We start from the raw sequence: 19,561 nt of genomic DNA on the forward strand, positions 1-19,561 counted from the left end.
GATGACAAGGATGGTCAAGCTAGTGAGATGTTGACATGTGGCAGACGTGGTCAACTTGTGATGATGCAAGCAAGTGATGCATGTCAACATCTCATATTCTCACAAAAGGATGATGATGTCATTACAAAAATACGAGATCATGACACATTTCCAGCAGGGTCTAAGGATGACATTGATTTGGTGATGACAAGGTCCTTGGGGCTAACCAATGGCTTCCATGTGGCACTACATTGAGGTGTTTACCAAGATTGACCAAAAGTTGAGGGACAATTTTGAATTCAAGTGTTTCAAGGTAAATGTTGTCACAAAATTTTGTACCCTTTCCTAAAGTTTGACCTAAAGGCAACCTTGTGAAACATGAGAAACAATCTCAAAGTTGTGGCACTTGAACAATGAGATTGAGTCTCTAGAGAAGTCCAACTTCCATACTATTAGGATGCACCTATCTACTTCTTGAGAGGAAAAGGGAGAAGGAAATGCATGAAAATAAGACTACCTAATCTAATATGGAGGGGTGATACACCAAAATAGTATGTTCAGTCTTATCTCTACCTAGGAATGCACAATCCATCAATATAACCCCAAAAAATATAGATTCAATTCTTTCTTAAACTCAACAACCACATGAAGATTAGAAACCAATAGAATGGTATAAGGAAGGAGCTTCACTCTATATCATTCAAAGGCCAAATAGATACAATCATACAAGTTGAAGAATAGAAACAATAATTAACAAAAGGCAAGATGATATTGCACCATATATTAATGGAAGAAAGAGATACAACATAGAATTATATTCACTCATAGGCAAAAGGAAATTACAGTAGTAGAGCATGAAATACAACTGCCATAGAATCAGAGAAAAACTTACCCTTGAAAGGGCTACAAAACTTGCTTTTATAGCTCAAGCATAACCAAGAAAACTTCTATCAAAACCAAAACTCAACTACTGCCTTTAAGTTGCAGAGAACGATCATTGTTGATCCTAGGAATATTTGGTCAAGGTACACATCCATATGTAGAAAATATAAACTTTACATGCAAATCTAGCCTTGAAGAGATAGAAATGGTAGCCATAACTACATTGCTGGGTAGATGGATAAACAAGGAGGTGAAAGGATGAAAATTGTGTTTACTAGGCATGGAGAATACCAAAAAGAGTGGTTACAGGTGATCAAAAGGCTTGTTCGCCATTGAAGGAGTTGTTGTTTCATGTTCACAACCATTCTATATCAGTTATGTCATCAGTTCAATAGGATTCAATCGTCAAACTTGCCACATGGCCCTGTATCCTCTAAGTATTGTGCCACCTCACATAGCTTTCTTTCTATTATGTTGACTTGTGCATTCTCCTATTCAAAACTTTATGATGCATTTTCCTCATTAACTGTATGACCTTGTGCAACTACGAATGCTTCATATTATGCCTTATTTCTACTTCACAACTTGAAATCTCCTCAATCCACTAGCCGATGTGACCTTGCGATGACCATTAAACTGACCACTCCACATCCTCACAATGGTTAGGACCTACCTATTGTTTAATTGAGTGATACTATGAATCAATCATCTTTTCCTTTGTCACCCTTTCAAAACTATTATCTAGAGAGACTATTTGGAATATGCAACATCATGATAATTATTTTGATGATCGCAAATTCTAATTATATAGTTTCACAATCATAACTCATCATCACAAATGAATTCTTGTGACATTGCACCCAACCCCTTAATTGTCTCTATATTTCCTTGTTCATAGCTTTGCAACCTAGGTTTTAAACCTCAGGTTTAACCTTGTGAGAGTGTGACAAAAGGCTTTTCCTACATTGTGGCCTAAACTAGGATTTAATATTAACTTTGTGTGATGTGGTGATGCCCTTCGTTCCTTAACTACCATGATCACCATTTGCACGTTTGCAACTTAAAAAGTCTTCAATTCTCCTCTACTAGCAACATTGTGATAATTGCTTGAAGCTAACTATTTCATGCCATCGTAACTTTGCAATTGCATCTCTTCATTGGCCATGTTGACCTACAAAGCTACAAAGACATCTTCAACTATTGATCGCTCCACCACAACCTTTACTCTTAACCCACCTTTTAACCCTATGAAGATGCAACAATATGCTTTCCCCACTTTTCCACTCTGACCCAGGGTTTCCTTTAACCATGTGCAATGGAGTGATAACTGGATCTTGATTTAAGCTATTGAATTTCACATCTTTGCAACTTGAAACACTAAAGTTTTTTGGAGTGATATTGATTCAATTTATTTGACTTTATTCAGTGAAAAGGATCTCATATTGCCTGGCCCACCATTCTGCATGTTACACACTCATTTTCTCACTTTCACTAAACTTCATGCATCTTCAAAAAGAGGGAAAACAATAGTCATCGATCTATTAAAATCTAATGACACATAATAATAATTGCTGATGCCTTTAACTTTTGCAGCTCAAAACTAGATGCTTAGCATTAACAACTGTGAAGCCGCTCTAACAATGATTTTGATTGATTCACACTCTCACAACCCATCTAAAAATTAGATCTTAAATTTGAGTGACAAGGTGATGAAGGGGGTTCACATGATCGCAACTTGAATTACTCATAAAAAAATTGTCATACAATAAGAAAATATTAAGACTTAGGGATATAAAGAAAGATGTATGACCAAGATTTTATGTATCCCTCTCATGCATGCATGGAAATTACGAATAATCTAAGAACTTAGGCATGACTATTGTAATGCTAAAAACCTAGTGTGTTAAGAATATTAAGACTAAGTTTAACATTCAAAAACTAACTAATAGCAACATTCATGATTAGACAAGGTGAACACCAAGAAGGAAGGCAAACCAAGAATGGAAACCTCCTTGGGTGTGACCTATAATGACATAGATATGTCTAGATAGCTAAGGGATGTGTGCTCAATTGTGCTTAAGCTTCAAGTGATGGGGTGTTTATCAAGCATGGGGGTGAATGGAGGATTCAACAATGGAAGTGAAGAGGGATTTTAACATGGTGATGGTGTAAATGGGTATTTTGTAGTAGTTGGTGGGGCATTATAAGTTTTCATGGGTAGATGATATGGTTGTGAGAGGGAAGGGATTTATTTATAGGCCAAGGGGTATTGAGATGGAGGGTCAGGATGCAAGGATGGAAGAATGGTGAGGGAGGGCTAGGAATGCTTTGAAAGGGGAGCACATGGATTGTGTTTGTTTGTAGCCGATTAGGGAGTGACACTTGTTAGAAGGATGATGAGTATGAGGGGATGGGAAAAATGGATGGTCAAAGGGAGTAATGAGGGAGGAAGTGTGTGTAAGAGGGATGTAAGAGACATTAATGGCATGTAAGAGTCACTAATGCTCTTGGATAGGGATGGAAGAGGACAAGGGAGACTATTAACTTTGTCTTGGATTAGCAAGTCTTAACCCTTGCTTAAAGTTGTGCACAAGTATAGGAGGGGGATTAGGATTAGCTTAGAAAGAGGGTTAGGGTGTAAGTGGCTTAGTTTTGATGGATGGGCTAGTTAGGTGGTTAAGTGAGGTTAGTATAGGTGAACAGGTTGGACCAGGGGTAAAGATAGGTTTTAGGGATGGTTTAGGGTTTTAGGATGATTTATTAAATGATTTTTTTTAATAAATAAGAATATGGGATTAAATTAAATAGATTTGGACATTTATTTAATTTAATAGAGGAATAGGGATTTAATTTGATAAATTGATCTTAGGTTATCATTTGATTTTATCAATTGGACTGTAGTTAGTTAAATAAATTAATTAACTAGTTGTTAATGATTAATTAATTAAATAATAAATATTTAATCAATAATGTCCTGGAAGATGACTAAATAAGATTACCTAATGGTGTAATCAGATTTAGGTTTCTATATTTTGCCCCTCTTTGACATAGTGTTGGGACAACACTATTTCAAAGAAGTTCAAATATAAACGATGCGAAGAAGACTTTTTAAAACAACATGGTTGCCTTAGTTTTGAATAGAAGAAGAGAGAATGGATTGTGTGATGCCCCCTCAAGAAGGTGGCAGGGAGAGAAGGTGAGGCCCGATAGCTTCTTGAAAAGTACAAGAATCTAGGGTGATTAGGAGGACTAAGAGTGGCTTAGAGGGGGGTGTTTAAGGAAGCTCATACTCTCACTATGGGAGAATGATATAAAGGACAACTTTATGCGCAAGGATAACCAATGGTTAAGAACACTAGTTATAGGGGAAGGGGGGAGGGTGATTGGTTGTTTTAAATTGAACCTAGGGAAATGATTCGGGAAGATGGTAGGGTTGGGGAGATTATGATTCTAGGATTATGATTGGTGATGACTAAGATTATGATTGATGGAGAAGCTATGATTATGATTGATGCAGGAGCTATGATTACAATTGATGCAGGATTATATACTATGGGCTTGATAGATTAGCTATAACATAATTGTAGGATTGATTGGATGGGATGCTTGGATAGGATATGGGAAAATGGGTTCTATTTTTGTAGAAGTGAGGTGTGAAGGAATCCACTAAAGCTTGAGCATGGGGTTGTTCCAAAGGTGAGAACCACCATGTAGTTGAACACTTATTTTGATTTAGGAATATTGGAGATATGCCAAGGTTATAGAGAACATCAAGGCCTCTGCACCAATATTACATAGGACTGACATGAACCAGACATGTAAGGATATTTCTCAAGTGCACCATGTAACCACAAGTGATCACATGTTTGTAATATGCAAGGGTCATAGCTGATTGACTCACAAGAAGAAAAAAGAAGACAAAAGTGACCTAATCAAAATACTGATCTTGAATTGCCCCATTTGTAGCACACTATGATATAAAATATCATGGTGACTTTGAGGAGGGAACAATCCAAATCGCTTGGAAGAGATTCTTTAAGAACTAAACTTAGAAATCCCAAAAAGAAAATAAATCAAAAGAAAATGTAAATCCATGAAAAAGTGACCTTTTGCCAAAGATATCAATAGGATTGAATACTTATAGACCAAGATTAGATGATAGGAAGGATGCATCCTGCAAGGATCTATCGGCAACATTGAGGACTAGAATGAGACAAGCAATTAGAACTTTTTAGGACAACATTTTGTTGACAAGGGATCTCATATGAGGATTCACTAGAGCACCTAATCAATATAATTGTAATTTGTGATCAAACATGAATTGACATGAAGAGATGAGAGATATACAATGGTTCCAAATTAAGGACTAACACACAAGGAACATATAGTCAACATACCAAAGTATTTACAAGGGATTACCATACAAAATCTTAGCATGATAGGATAGCGACGAGAAAGATAAAGATGAGAAGATAGTGGATGAAAAGCTTGGGATGAGAAAACTAGTAGATAAAAAGCTCAAGATGAGGAGATAAATGAAAAGTGTGAGATAACAAGATAGAGGAAAACCTCGAGATGAGTAGATAAATAGGATGAAAATCTTGGGATAGGAAGATAGTGGATGAAAAGATCGAGATGAGAAGATAGTGGGTTAAGGGTGGATAGGTTGATGTGGATAAGGGAATGATATACCTAAGGACAAGGAGGGGGAAGGATGCATCCCAATGATGATGACTGGGGTGTGACCAAGGCTTGCAACAAGGTTTGACAAAAGATTAAGAAGGTCATTAGATGAATTAAAAGATATGCAATAGGATGGTGCAGTGGATGGTAGATTTATAAGAGCATTAGGATATGAATGGATGACATTGGGGTATATGGGGATAGCCTAGAGCTAGATACCAGTGACAAGGGATGTACTAGGTGATGGAAAGATGGAGAGATGGTGAGAAGTGTAAGGATAGAAGAAAAAGGGATGACTGATTTGGGGGATGACACGATGAAAATAAGGCTAGAATGGGGGGATGGAAAGATGGACATGACACAATCTCCAAGAAATATATTGCTCCTAGTTATCATATGTTATTCAAGAGGAGTTTCTATAAGGGGTTTGATAGGATGGGAGATTGGATGATAAGAGGATGAGGGAGATAGGTGGAAGGTAGGATAGGAAAGGTGAATGAGCATGAGAGATAGGGGATAATTAGGTTTGGTGGATGGTGTTTGAAAAAGAGGAGGTGGATGGATTATATGGAATAAAGAGTGGATGGATAAAGGATAGTTGGAGACAAACTTTGATTGCAAATGGATGTCAAATAGATGACCAAAAGAATGTATCTGGTTGGTGGACTTTATTTTTATCAAGATCTGAGGGAGGATGGTGGGTGAAATGGATAAGATGTGGTTGGTATGGTGGGGTGAGATGGGTATGGTGGGTGATGGAACGTGCTCCCCAACGTGCAAAATATTTGGATGGGGGGATTAAACATGACACTTGTTTTCCAAGTTTTCATCATGGTACATGTCCAAGGTGCTTGAATTGCCAAGTTTTTACCAGTGGACACTTATTTTTCTTTACTTGATTTTTTTTTGATGTATTTTTACTCATAGATGTTGGTATGATGGGTGGAAAAATATTGTATTAAATGAGTGGAATGGTTGATGGGAGTTCGGTAGATAAGGGATGAGAAGACATAAGACTTGTAGGTAAATGGCAGAGGAATTTGGAAAGATCATCATGGGCACACACCCTGAAAGATGATGAAGTAGTGGGATCAAGGTTAAGGAGAAAATGGAGGAAGAGAAATACAAGGACTAATAGTAAAGTTGGAAGATGGAGGATTTGAAATGTAGGATATGAAGCATGTGGACTAACAGTGGATTAGGGGGATGAAGGATGTATATATGGAGATTTGGATAAAGTATAAATGGGTGATGCTTATTGAATAGCAAGAATGGATGCCAGTTGAGATTTTTCTTTGAGACATATTTCTTTTATGAGTATCCTGGGCATCCACATGATTTTTTATTTTTGCAGATTGGACCTTTGTGGCCTCTTGACTTTTTCTTTTGTTTGGATCAAATGTTTCTTTTCTTGAACATGTATTTTAGAAGGGATATGTCGATACTTGGATTTTTGGATTTATGCTTTTTTATTTATTTTGGCATCCAATTTTCTTCTATTAGCCATGGTATGGGAACTAGAGCATGGAGGATATGGAGAGATTATGGATGGAAAGATAGAGGTTGAAGGTTGGAAGGGATTCAAGGATGAGTGCCTATGATGATCTAGTTTGTGGATTTGAGGGGATGGAATGATGGATTGGAATACATGATATGGATGCATATAATGCCAAAAATGGATGGAGGAAATGAAGGATAAGTACCTAAAATAGATGGAAATGAGGAAGGAGTAGGTCCCAAAATAGATGGAGGAGATAAAGGATTCATATTAGGTATATGAGGACCCAAAATGAATGGAAAAGATGGGGGATTTAGATAAGGGATATATGAACCCACAATGGAGGGTTGGAGAGAAGTAGTAGGATAAGGGCCCAAAATAGATGTAGAACAAGATGGATGGGAAATATGGGCTGAAGATGGAAGGACTTGTGACCATGGAGGGATAGAAGGGATACTAAAATCTAGAGATACAAATTTATTTCTATCTTCAATATGATTTTCATTATTTGGAACACAAGATGTGAGTCCATTGCTAGCTAAAAGAGTTGAAGCTCTAGATATGATAGTTAGTTCCTCTTCTATTGATCTATTATCATGGATTATAGGGTATGTGTGATCATGAAGCAGAGGGGATGGAAGGATAGGATCTTGATTTGGATGGGTTGATGGAAATGGATCTTGAGATGGAGTAGGTATGATGGTAGGACTCATATATGGAGGGGATGGTGATTGCTCTTTGGATGGAGTGAATGGTGAAAGTGGATCATGTAGGGGAATAAGTGGGATGGTGAGATCTTCTTTTGTGTTGTGGGATATTTCAACATGATTTTGGATAAGATCTTGACATGAATGGATGGGAGTGGATGGTATGATAGGAGAATTATGGATGGTTTCTTTAAGTGAGGGAGACAGATGGGTAGGAGTTTCTTTAATGGGGATGAGCTAATGGGGTAGGGGATCTTTAGGTTTATTACATAGGATTTGGATAATGCTAGGAGAATGAAATGTGGATGGGATTTGGAGGGATTTAATGGATGGGAGGTAGGAGATGGTAAGGGGTTTGATAAGTGGGGTGGATGAAATAGGGATGATAGTGATAGTATGATATAAAAGGAATGATGGGCGTAGGAGATGGGTTTTCTTTTGGTTTACTTATAAAACTCCTTGGAGATGTGTGTGTGGGATTGGAGAGGGTAAGAGGATGCATTGTATAAATAGGATTGGTTCGAGGATTTCAAAAGGGGTTTGGAAGATATTGAGATGGTGGGTTTGGACTAGGGATGTAGCTACTAGAATTGTTCTGGAATGGTGGAGACTGGGATATGAAGGTGGAGGAAGATGGAGATATGATTGATGTATAAGAGGAATATGTGGGTATAAAATGGGAAGGAGGTGTGGATGAGTTTAATAATGGATTTCCCTTGTCAAAGGTATGGTAAGGAGGACTAGTGGGTATTCATGGAGGGATGATGGAGTAGTTTGGAGGAATGTTTAGATTCTAGACGATGTTGGGAGCAATATCTCTAAGGCTTTCAATATTCCCATCATAGTTGACAAGATCTTCATCATCGTTGGAATAGGATGGAGTGGGAGAAAAGGTGGGATGACAAAATTCATCATAATAGGATCGTGACATGTTGTTTTAGGGACGAAGGATGAATACTGATGAATTAAAAAATGAAGATTAGGATAAGTACATAGGCTCAAGTTTGGATTTGGATTAGGCTGATGATAGAAGGAAAGAATGACTCCAAAAGATGTGGAAATGGGGTGAGGATGACTAAGAAGACTTAGCTATCTCAAGATAAGGAAGACTTGATGGAAGACTAGAATGATGTAAGAAAGGATGTGATTAGGATGACAATATTTTTGGAAGTGTGGATGAATCTTTGATGAGGTAGTGCCTATGATAAGTGTACCTTTCATTTGGGTTGAATAATTTACCAATGGATAATACAAAATATAAAGTAGAGAAAAGCAAACAAAAGGTTGTTGTGAATGGACTTGCTAACAACCATTTTGGAAACAACAAGGATACAATTATTTCATAAATGGATATTGTATATTGTGAGAAAACAATCTCTGAAAGGACAAAGTAAATTTGAGAGAGATAGACAAGTGATCTCTTTAGAAAAAGGATTTGATAGTAACCAATGTGTATTTTTATATGATATTTTTTGATTTTTGTAGAAAATGTGGGGGGGGTGGGGGGGGAGGGGGAATTTTGAACACTCAAGCACATCAAAATAGACCAATAATCCTTTAAGGTTTTGACTAGGAGATACAAGCTCAGCTAGGGGTATCCTCAATATATGCAAGTTACATGAGGCCCAAATCTGTAGATTAAAGAAAATAAAGCCACATAGCTGGGAGGAGACGTTAACCCAAATCTCCACCTTCACTTCCCAGAGGTATAAATTTCTTTGGGGCTTAGCCAAGAGTGACAAGATTATGCTTCCAAGAGAGGCGTCTATCAATTCACCTCCGAATATTTATACTCTTCCAAAATGCTAGAGTTGAGGTCATCCCAAGGGGTGATGAAATCCCCAAGCAAGCCTCCTAAAAAGTAAAACAAGATCACACTTGTTCTTTTACATTTAAAGCTTTAGGTTTTCTATCTACTCTTGAAGACACTAATGTTTAAGCATGCAAAGTTATTTCCAACTTGACAACGTCGTCAACATAATAAACCAAGGGTTCATCAACAAAAATAATTGATCAACCTCAATGTAATAAAATTGTGCATGAAAGCTTCCAAATAAAGGGAATAAGAATGTTTTACTTTTAGGACATTTGAGATTGAATGTATTCTTTTTAAGCCACAAAGTTGAAGTGTGTTAATTTGCAATGTTCATTGATTTTTAGGCATTCAAGATTGAGTAAAAGTGTTCTATGCCCAAATTGAGGTGTTAATCATAGCAACGGTTCATTGATCTTAGTCATTCAAGAGTTTGTTTGATTAATCAAATTAAGTGCAACATGCATTCAAAGATAAGTGTTTAAGCATTCAAATTCATTCCTAAGAAAAACCTGCAAAAAACATGGTTAGGTGTATTTAGATGCTACAAGCTACAATGTTGAGAAAAATCAACTGATTAGTCACCAAAAAATCCCTAAAATGAATACTCAACTATGAAAAAATTCATTTTTATTTATTTATTTATTTTTATATGCATAAATCAACTTAGAATATTTCATATCCTATAGAACCAATAAAAGTCAAATTTTGATTTTTACTCATTTTTAAAAAATAAATTTTAAATAATGTTCCTACAGGAGTCAAATAGCAATCCTACAAAAAAAAAGTGGGATCATGGTACCCCCAAAACTAGTTTATGGAAGGCATTCCCATTGTTAGGTGTATCCATGAGTTTGAGGGTAAAAAGATAAAACTAAATTTCTAAGCTTAGCTATTTTGGTCAACTGTTCTCGCAGGTTTCTACAACAATCCTGCTAGTAAAAACTCATGTTCCTGTAAGAAAATTGGTTAGCAGGAATGGTGAGGGTTTTTACTACCCCGTGGTAGTACGTCGAGTTCATTTTGAGCACATTCCCACCTTCACTGGTTCGCAATCCCACTAGTATTAGATTGTGAATTTGTACCTGTGAGTTTATAAATAAAGGGTGTTTGCAAGATGTTTTAATAGGAATTTGATTGGATGGTTGAGAGGGCGCTTCCTGGTTAGGGATTTTGGTACCTACAAAAAATGTTATAAAACCATCTACCTACATAAACAAGTGCAAAACATTAGGTTGGTTAGTTAACAAAACAAGCAAAAAGACATGATTATGGTGACCCAAATGCGAGGTCCCACTGGGCATGCCAAAAAGTAATGCTAAAAACCTAGTGTGTTGAGAACATTAAGACTAAGTTTAACATTCAAAAACTAACTAATAGAAACATTCATGATTGGATGAGGTGAACACAAAGAAGGAAGGTAAACCAAGAATTGTAAGCTCCTTGGGTGTGACCTGTGATGACATAGATATGTCTAGATAGCTAGGGGATGTGTACTTAGTTGTGCTGAAGCTTCAAGTGACGGAGTGTTTATCAAGCATGGGGGTGAATGGAGGATTCAACAATGGAAGTGAAGAGGGATTTTAACATGGTGATGGTGTAAATGGGTATGTTGTAGTGATCGGTGTGGCATTATACATTTGCACGGGTAGATGATATTGATTGTGAGAGGGAAGGGCTTTATTTATAGGCTAAGGGGTAGTGAGATGGAGGGTCAGGATGTATGGATGGAAGAATGGTGAGGGAGGGCTAGTATGATTTGAAAGGGGAGCACATGGATTGTGTTTATTTTTAGCCAATCAGGGAATGACACTTGTCACAAGGAGAATGAGTGTGAAGAGATGGAAAAAATAGATGGTCAAAGGGAGTAATGAGGTGTTGGAATACTTCAAAATAAATGAGAGTGGGGGTGAATTAGTTATCCAAGGTCCATATGTATAAATGAAACTTTTCACAACTTTAGTGAACCCATAAAACTTTTATACTCATGCATGCATCCATAAGATTATGCAATCACTTAAAACTTGTAGTTTATTGTCAAATCAACTTGTAGAAATGTAAAGCATGAAACACAATAGATTCATCAGCACACTTGACACAATGATTTATGTGGAAACCCAATGTGGAAAAAAACACTAGTAACATGCTACTCTTTTCACTCTTCTAAAATGATGTCCTATGAACGGCCAACCCTATTAAATGTTACAATACACACTACTAAATGTGACCCAGTTAAAGGATTTCAATCACCTTGTTAGGAGTGAGCCTTGTTAGAGGACTTTAGACCATTCACTTGGAATGTCACTCGGTTAAAGGATTTACAAATGACTACTAGGTCAACCTTAATCCAAAGGATTTACCCTAGACTAATATAATTGTTAGAGAGTAACAATAAGACTTTGATCTGATACAACGTACAACTTCTCTTACATATTATAGATCTCTATTCAGTTCTCAATTCTACTTGGCCTTCATACTTTGCAGCTTTGATAGCGTGTTCACCCTTTAAGCATTCATCTCCTTAAGTCTTCTTGCTTAACATGCCATTATAGACTCTTCTTTTAGGTCACTAAATGAAGCAAAACCATTGACTCCTTGTCTCCCTTAGGTTCTCACACATGAAAACCTTGCTTCATGACTAGCCATTCTTATAAATAGGAAATTAAGATATTTTTCCACTCATTCTCCATCATCCAATTTAGGGTTTGGATGGATTAGGTAGGATACAATGTATCTACCCCATATCTGATATCTCTTCTCAAATTTTTTTTGTAGAGTCCACTTTGAATTCATCTAAAAATGGTTTACCTTAAATTATATGCCACTAGCTCATCAACCTTATCTTCTACCTTGTTCACAGAATCCAAGAATCAAACTTGTTAGCTCAGATTCATCAAATCCACAATATTTTAAATAATGTAGTAGCTCAACATTATCAAGGTTTTGATGCTCAAGACATGCTGCATTGCTCGACATCCATTATGAAATTACTCATCACAAACTAAAGTTTACTAGTGCTCAGCATCAACTAACTTTACTTGGCATCAATTGTTCTGCTCGTCATACACTAGAATAAACTTTTACTCGGCTCCAACTAATTTTCTACTCGGCTTGTACTAACTTTGCTCAACACCTACTATCCACTCGATCAAGCTTGGCAAACAAACTTTATGTAACTTATTCTTCTAATTTTTCTAAGTGTAACCAACCTTTGTAACCTTAAGTAGATTATCAATATATAATGTCATCACTATCTCAACTGATCCTTATACTTCATTACATAATCATAACTCAACCTTTCCTTTAGGTGCTATTGTTACATCTTTTGATCAAATCCTCTTCATCAATTAAATAAGGGATAGTACTTGAATCTTATAAGTAGTTGTCTTACTAGCAAATAGTAGGTTTGACATGAGTGACAAAACAATGATTGAAACACATAGTTTTCTTCAAGAATCTCCCTCTTTCAATAATCTCTCTCAACAATGATCTTTTCAATCTATTTTCAACATGAGAGAGGTAGAGTGTGTAAGAGGGATGTAAGAGACATTAATGGCATGTAAGAGCCATTAATGCTCTTGGATAGGGATGGAAGAGGACAAGGGAGACTATTGACTTTGGCTTGGGTTAGCAAGTCATAAACCTTGCTTAAAGTTGTGCACAAGTTTAGGAGGGGGATTAGGCTTAGCTTAGAAAGGGGGTTGGGGACAAGTGGCTTAGTTTTGATGGGATGGGTTAGTTAGGTGGCTAAGTGAGGTTAGTATGGGTGAATGAGTTGGATTAGGGGTAAAAATAGGTTTTAGGGATATTTTAGAGGTTTAGGATGATTTATTAAATGATTTTTTTAAATAAATAAAGGACATGGGATTAAATTAAATAGATTTGGACATTTATTTAATTTAATAGAGGAATAGGGATTTAATTTGATAAATTTATCTTGGGTTATCATTTGATTTTATCAATTGTACTATAGTTAATTAAATAAATAAGTAAACTAGTTGATGGAGATTAATTAATTAAATAATAAATATTTAATCAATAAGGCCCTAGAAGATGACTAAATAAGATTACCTAATGGTGTAATCAGATTATGTGTCTACAACTATCACCTTGGTTTTTATGAGACTGGCAACATTGGAACAAACAGGGGGTGCTAAAATGGCTAACAATAAATATTAGAAAAAAAAAGCTTTCTACTTGAGCTCACATATTGGAGCTAGTTTTCTTTGAAACGGGTGAGTTAAATCATAGTGGAGCCCATCATAGAAACCCTATAAATTAAATAAAGAGGAATGAGTGCTCCAAATGTTAAGGAAAGGAGATGTAAACAAAGTGAAGATAGAAGAATAGGTGGGATACACAAAAAAGGGTTTTTCAAAGGCATTTCATTGGTTGAATATTGACCAATAGGAATGGACCTGCACATGTTTTTTTAAATACATTTTTTATTGTAAAAGTGTAACGCCCTACCAGGGAACTCAAAAGAAATTAACCTAAAGTTTCATTGAGTTTTCCAAACATTTTAAAAAAAGAAAGATAATAACTTAACAATAACAGATATAATATAGTGGAAGCATTAATTACATTCACATAAATACATACCATAAAACATATTACAATTCTTAAGGGTCCCATGACATTAAATCATAGTTAAGTTTAATTAATACTATAAACCTATATATATATATATATATATATATATATATATATATATAGCACTACCACTACATCAAATTGATGGATCTCAATAGCAAAAGTAAAAAGCACTACCATTGACCTCGTGTTAACTCGAAAAGGGTCCACTCCCACCGCTCTAAGGAGATATTCTCAAGTCCCAAACAAGATAACAATCCCAAAAGTCAAAAGTAATATCTAGGTCAAGGAACACCAAAAAGCAATCTAACTCAAGGTACCACAACACAAGTGACATCTAAACCTAGAGGCAACAATGACACATAGGGAATCTACTATGCAAGTGGGCAAGTGTCATTGCATGAGCCAACTCTAAGGTTACCTATTCTAGTATTTTAATACTCTGGCCCCCTAGTGACTCTATGTGGCACTAGTATCATACTGATAAGACATACTAACGAAGCAAGATTGCAACCAAGCATCCTCTCTACTCCTATCCTATCCTGTACTAACACTTGAGGCATGGGTGGGGAAAGACAAAGACTATTATTAATTAATTTTACTCTTATTCAATGTAGTGCTATCACTTATTAAACAACCTATAAATGGGTTACACATCAGCCTCTTTAGGGCCTTGGCCTCCATTACAAGCCACTTTTTAGCATTACATACAAATTACCTACCTTAGGCTCACAATAGTACAAATCAAAGAATCACAATTTTCACCTTAGTCCTATATAAGTGACTAGAAAGCATCAAAAGACAATTCAAAATACCACCCCAGTCCTTTACAAGCAATAACTGATCAAAGAACCAAAGGTTATATCAAAAGAGATACACTATTCACCTTAGTTTCACATAAGAACACTAGAAATAAATAACCACCAATAGATCAAACTCCTCATAGAAACACATGACACATTACCAAGGTTGGGTATAAAAGATCGAATTCAAAAATGTCATCATGACAACATAGAACAAACTACCGTGCCTCTGGTAACATCCTAATTTGGTCATAGCTAAGTTAACCTGAAACCCAACATAGAAGTAAACATACAATAGATAATGTAGTTTTGTAGTTCTATTTGATTTTGAAAATACATAGTTCGATTTAATAGTAAGGTTCATGTTGTCATTTCTAAGTTTTCAACTTTATAAATTTCCTCTTTAATTGAATCCATTTTCCTTTTAAAAATTAAACACACAACTACCACTAAATAAATTTCTTGATTAATAGTATAAGAGAAAATTAAATAATAATTATTAAATAATAACTAACAAATTATTAATAAAATAATACAAGTTTACTAATAAACCTATTCATTGTCTTATAATAAAACAATTTTATTTAAAAATTATCAGTTAATACCCACTAACAAATATTAATTAATTAAATTAATCCTAACAATTTTAAACTTTAATTAATTTTTAAAATAAATATAACTATTTATTAAATTAAATTTAACATTAAACTAATTTAAAAATATTTATTAAAATAAAATTATATTTAATAAAGTTTTTAAAAATAACTAATAATATAATTTAAAAAAATTTAAATTTAATAAAAAAAAACTAGTGTTTTAAAGCTCATCGGCTAGCCCTTAAAGGTTACTGTTGCAGCACATGTTGCGAGCAACCGCGACCAAAACTGCTACTGGGAGGAAAAGAGAAATGAGGAAGAGGGGAGGAAAGGTGGGTGGGGTGTTGGTGGCTCCCACCCACCAATTTATATATATTTTATTATTTTTTTGTGTTTTATAAAACAACTAAACAAACACCCTCTCCCATTAAATTTTTTCATATAAATTTTTAAATGTGATCAAATACTCTATTAGGGAAACCTATAAAAGACATACAAATTTACATTCTAGAATTCAATTTTTAATCCAAAACCCATCTATTTAAAATTCAAACGAACGAGGGTTTCAAAAACTTCATTCCTCAAACATAGATAACTTCGATACAAAGATAAATTAAAATTTACAATAGGGTTTCATCAATGAAATCAAGAAAATCTACAAATATCTGAGAATGGATCTATCCAAACGTGAAGCAGACAAAAGATTGGAAAGATGAAAATCTTATTGCGTATATTAATCACAAGCTTCTTCTTGAATTTGATGCTAACACACAAACACACAATCCTATGAAGAATGCGAGAAAACCCCTTTCTTCTGAAAAACTTCCTTGCTTGAAAATCACTTCTCTAATTCCAAGTTATTGAAAAATGAGCTCCAGATCTCTGATAAAGGGTTCTCCCCTAATTTTGGGCTCTGATTGTGCAATCACAGGAGGGAATTCATTGATCAAACTCTTTTTAATATTTTATTATCTTTTACATTTTCATGCACACTTTTTGCAATTTAAAATATCTTTATTAAATTAGTTTGTTTTCTCTCTTTAATTTAATTTTCGAAGCATTTTTTGATAGAAATATTATTAACTTAAGTAATAATAATATTTAGCATTTATTTAAAAATGAACTCCTAAATATATTATTATTAAATTAAATAAATATTATTACACCCAAAATTAGACTTTAACTAAATCTTTAAAATTTAATTCTTTTATTTAATTAATTTTTCAATTAATTAAATATAATTAAATATTGAATTTTCTTTATAAAATTTCCATTAAATTAAATCATTTATAATTCTTTTAATTTGATTAAAGTATAATAGAAAATACACCAAAGACCCACAAGACTAAAAAGAAAACCCATAATAAAGTACAAAAAACTATATCAAACTCAAGAGTTATAATCACGAATTTACGTCACTTGATGAATTCAGAAGGTAGGCAACTTAGATTCTTGCCCTACTTTTTAGGAATATGGTTTAAGCATAGGATTTAGACTCAAGATTTATCCCCCCTCTCTTACTATTGTGATATTGCGATAGGGTACGCTCATCCTAGCTATTCAGGGAAGTTGATACTTGGTACCTACAATTTGCATAAAATCCACACATGTACATACACATATATTCTAAACTAAGCAGGTAATGACAGGAAGTGGTACATCATGTATATCCCAACTAGCAGGTGACTACGACTCCCTTCTTCAACCACATAAAAAATGTCAAACATAAAGAAAACACACACATACACCATACAGACGAAAGTACAGGGTAAATATCCATAGAAAACACATATAAATAATTTATCTAACTAATATCATTAAATATTCGAAATAACTATCTGTGTGTGTGTGTGTGTGTGTGTGTGTGTGTGTGTGTGTGTGTCTAAACTAAGCAGGTAATGACAGGAAGTGGTACATCATGTATATCCCGACTAGCAGGTGACTATGACTCCCTTCTTCAACCACATCAAAAATGTCAAACATAAAGAAAACACACACGTACACCATACAGATGGAAGTACAGGGTAAATATCTGTAGAAAACACATAAATAATTTATTTAACTAATATCATTAAATATTTGAAATAACTATCTGTGTGTGTGTGTGTGTGTGTGTGTGTGTGAGAGAGAGAGAGAGAGAGAGAGAGAGAGAGAGAGAGAGAGAGAGAGAGAGAGAGAGAGAGAGAGAGAGAGAGAGTATCAACTGAATATGAAACAATATCCAACAATCTAGAAAATAATTTCAGTAATCATCAAGCATAAACATAAACTGGCCTAAAAGAGTTCAACAATAAAATCATTAAAGTTAACTAGGGGTAGGCATTACAAAAAGCATATGCATATGTTTTCAATGGAAGATAATTTATATAGTTGAGACTATAAGAATTTGAAGTGATGGATTTTAATATCAAAGGTGAAAGGTGCGCAACATAGTGATAGATAAAATAATAAAATAAAAAGACCTACCATCTTATTTTTTAGTGGTGAAATTTTCACAATTAAGAGGTTTTTTGCCACAAATTAAGACATGTTTATGGCTTCTCTTTGGCAGTTACAGGCAATTTCTAGGCAAACCGTAAAATGGGTTTGTCCCAAATTTGAAGAGGAATCTACTAGTGATTTTGTTTATCTATTGGAGTCATTTGATGGGAATTTTATCAAGGGTTTTAGTAAAAAATTGGGGTTTTCATCTGCAGTTAGGTGTTTCATCATTTGAAGATATTTTCAAGAGTTTGTTGCAACTAATGTTAAAGATCAAATTTGCCTTTTAGTTGAGGAGAGATCAGAGAGGCTTTGCCTCGGCATACATGGAGTTTGAAGGTGACATTTGACATACAAAGATCAAATCCACCCATATTATTTATCCTTTATCTTCTTCTCTTTTGTCACTATACAAGGTTGGTTCTAGTTGCCTGGACAAGTCTTTAGCCTGTATTTCCATTAGTTTCCAACATTTTCTTTTATGAAAAATAGTTGTATAATTTCTATAGAGAAAATAATAAATCAATATTTGAGTCTATTGTAAGGGTTTAAGTTTTCTGAGTATTTTTTATTGTTGGAATATTCAAATATGGAAAGAGTACTTATGAGAGGGGGGGGTTGAATCATAAGTATCACACTTTAGCCAATAAAACTTTTAACTGAAAGTAAATTGCATGCATGTAAATACATCAAATAAACATGAAACTAAACACATGCATCAACAACTCATAACACTGGAATTTGGTAACCCAGAAACCCTCCAGGAATAAGAAGGTAAAACTGGGGTGGGAATGATACCCACAAAAATTACTGCAGCAACATTGTTCAACCACTTCTGATGGTCTGCCCTGTTAAAGGCCTGCCCTGTTAAATGCTTTACACTATGTCAATAGTGACCTAGTTAAAGGATTTCAAACACTTAACATGAAGTGTCACCCTGTTAAAGGATTTAATCACCTAATTAAAGGATCTATGAAATAGCTGTTAAGCTAACCTATCACCATAGGATTTTCATTCTAATATAATTGCTAGAAAGTATTAGGTATAATGAACCTAATAGATTACAATCCTTGATTGCTGAATGCAGGCACCTGTTCCGCTTTCTCTGATTTTGATCCTTTTGTGATCTAATAATCCTCGCTTCTGAAAATAGATTTCCTTGTGCACCCTTGTATGTCCACTCATATATCTTTACAATGAAATTTCCTCTTCCTTATAAAGACATTTTAGGATTTAGGGTTAGATATGGATCTACGATCCACATTGAATCTCAATTTCTCGCTCAATACTTGTCTTTTGCTGATTGGTTGCATGCCTTTCTAAGTTTTCCAATTGGCTGCATGCAAATTGCATAGGAAATGTAAAAGATTCATTCTTATCTCTATATCTTTTGAGACTTATCTTATGTCGGCTGCAAAAACTGTTTGCATCATAGTTTGTGCAATTACAAACTCTTATGCTGATATTCTGAGTTACTTGGCTCCTTAAGCATTGCTGATGCTCGGCACATGCTATTTCTTGGATAG

This window comes from Cupressus sempervirens, chromosome 11, assembly GCF_028749045.1.
Source record: "Cupressus sempervirens isolate cs-2001-9-10 chromosome 11, ASM2874904v1, whole genome shotgun sequence".
NCBI classification, from domain to species: domain Eukaryota; kingdom Viridiplantae; phylum Streptophyta; class Pinopsida; order Cupressales; family Cupressaceae; genus Cupressus; species Cupressus sempervirens.